Below are 3,039 nucleotides of genomic sequence, written 5' to 3'. Positions count from 1 at the left end.
GAGTTTATTTAAGTTTAATTTTATTTTATTCCCAATTCTTCGGAATTCGGAGTTTAATTTTGCAGCGTTCCCTATTTTAAAGAGAAAAAAATATTCGGGTGTAAGCTCGAGCTTTTTGAAAGAACGCGCCTTTATCATTTAATATTTCTGCAACTGGATTTGTTGTTGATGTCAGTATCATTGCCAATACTAATTTTTACCAGGTCGAAAGAGGTGTGTTGCTTAGGTAAACATCGATACCTTAAAATTAGTAACCTCCTGAAGGTAGTCGCTGGGAAGCTCGTGTCCTTTCTGTCCTATTCCGTCAACCTAACCAGCGGACGCGCGAGTTGGAGTGATAAGGAATGTAATAAAGAAGCTTCAACTGCCCCCCCCCCTTTTTTTTTCCCACTTCATGCACTCTCTGTGGATTGTAGATTTTCCTTTTACAAAAACACAACCTCTCCTTCTTCTAAGAAGCACAAGTAGTATGGCCGAAATTGCAAAGAAATCCAGCGGCTTTTGTCGTGATCCGAAAGTACAATAACCTTTTCCCCTGAATAAACCTTGAAGAGATAAGCGGCAAGACCTATTTTGTCAATGGTCCGATGTTTGAAAGACAACTGTGGTGTCATTTTCTTTAAACCATTAATACTGTTTTTTTTTTTGGGGGGGGGGGGTACATAAATAATTTTGCAGTTTATTAGATTAATACAAATTGACCAACATATTGCTGACGGGTGTTTTTCGGAGTTATGTGGATTTATCCGAAAACACGGAAGCCTAGTTAGTTGTTATGTGTGCCACACAGAAGTCCATGAGTAGGCCGTATACTTTCCGGTTTTAACCAAAAAAGTACCGATAATTTACCTCCTGTGTCGAAAATAAAAGATCGGTTCAAATAAAAAAATACCTGTTTTGGATATAGTTTTCTCTCCAACGAAAAAGTTATATGTAGACATTCATAAGACGAGTCCTATTTTTTTACTGTCATTGTTTGGCGTTGTATTTCAGCGTAGGTCTAACAAGTTTTCTTAGTAATCGAGGGGTGTTTTTTTTCTGTCACTGCTGGTTACTTTCACCCTCAGTTTGCCCTAAAAGTTGGGCTTCATTGTGCCTTTTTGTAGAAGGTTGCCCTCCATCTTTGTGAACCCTGTCGTGCCCGGGGGGGGGGGGGGAGGCGGGGGGGGGCGGTTGACGTCGGTGTATTTTTTATACGTCGTTTCATCTTAAGTGCACACGCAGCCGACACCATAAGGAAAAGTAACCACTCAAGCGGCCCCAAAAGGAACATGATGACCACCATGATGGTGTGCTTTGACGCTCTCTGACTGCTCCCTTCAGCATATAATAGAATAAAGAAATGTGAAAAAGATTGTTTATTAGATCTAAATAAAAGCTGAACCGTTTCTCGTTTGGATGTTTGTTTCGATTCGCGATGTTTTACGTTGATAAAAGCCGCCTTAAGCCTCTGCGCAAGAAAATTCACCGATATACATCGGTACTTGGAAAATAAACACCGAAAAACATATAGGTCTGGTCATGAGCTATTTCTGGAGATATCAAAATAAAGGTATTACGGTTATTATAAAGTAACAGTGCTTAAAAAGGAATAAACAAGATTTTCTCGGTAAAACGAGCGTCTTTGTTTGTCACGATAAGTAGAAAGATTCAAAATGATGTGATTGTCATGTGTAGGTTAAATATTCTACTGCTACTTCCAGAATAATTAGGATCTTGAGCCTGCGACAAATTCCAGTATGAAATATACGTGTAATCGATCGACTCTACTTTGAATAGCCATGATATATGGTACTCTACAGTCTTGGTAAGATTGCACAATAATAAAACGACATATTCGCCCAGCTTTCCCACATTCCAATAAAGGAGACGAAGAATGACACGAAATATGACGACTAAAATGCCATATACGATTAATAGATGATAGAAAAGTGGGAGGATCGGTGGCCGACTGCCTTAGCGAGCCGCAGCCCAGAGAACGTGGAGCGAAAGCTCGTGTTGCAGAACCTAGATACCCTGAACTCAATTCCTACACCTGCCCGTTTCGATTGAATGAGCATCGTACCGGTTTTTGGTCGTGTGTCACTACTAATGTGTGATGCACGTTAAAAGGCCCCAGTCTAGAAGTTGTTCTCCAGTGGATGAATTTCTCATCTACAGTCTAAACCAGTTTCACCACTCCTAAACATTACACCGACGCTACGCTGTATAAACACGAACGTAAAATTTGGTGGTTCTTTTTTTTTTGACAAAAGCTTACAAATGTATATCATGGAAAAAAAAACAACTAAAACACTTGAAGGACGCTTAAGCTTCGCCTTTAAGAGAGGAACGCGATAGCGTTATTAGGCCCCGTTCGTATCGCCTTCTCATTCGCCGTGCAATCGTGCCTTGAATGGCCTAGTCAGTAGCCAGTCTGGCTCCCAACCGAAGAGTTGTGGGTTTGGATCCCGCCGAAAATTATTCAAATTTTCCTTTAAGGCAAATGGCTTACTTTATAATGTGAAGTCATTTAAACATGATGCGACCTTTAATCCTCAATACATATTTTGTTCACTTTAATTCCAAAACGTTAAGTCACATTTCACTCAGGCTTGTGGGTTGTTTAAATTCCCGCGCGAGCTTATGTGGCTGTGACGTCATGACCCTACGACCAATGAGAATTTTCGCGTCACGCCACCGACGCGCGGCTTTTTGTGACACGAGCTTTTTATTTATTTTTCACGCTGTCGCGTTAAAAGGCCATCACATCATTCCACTTCCTAATAAACTTGAGAACAGAAAAGATCAGAAAAACAGACGACCACATACAGCGCCTCTGTACACCAGCTTGCCCTTGTTTTTAACCCTTCCACTACGTTGAATTCGCGTCGCTATCAAACCTAATTATTTGCAAAATCATAAGCAGTATAGTTTTAATTAATGCGCAATTGTAATGATTTACTGTGCAGTTGCCATTTAAATTGTAATCAACTACTTCTAGAACAAGAAACATATCAAAGTAATTAAATTACGTTTGCGAAGTTATTTACTCAAGTA

This window comes from Ixodes scapularis, unplaced genomic scaffold, assembly GCF_016920785.2.
Source record: "Ixodes scapularis isolate PalLabHiFi unplaced genomic scaffold, ASM1692078v2 PGA_scaffold3__209_contigs__length_174095766, whole genome shotgun sequence".
Taxonomy (NCBI): domain Eukaryota; kingdom Metazoa; phylum Arthropoda; class Arachnida; order Ixodida; family Ixodidae; genus Ixodes; species Ixodes scapularis.
This window is presented reverse-complemented; position numbering follows the sequence as displayed.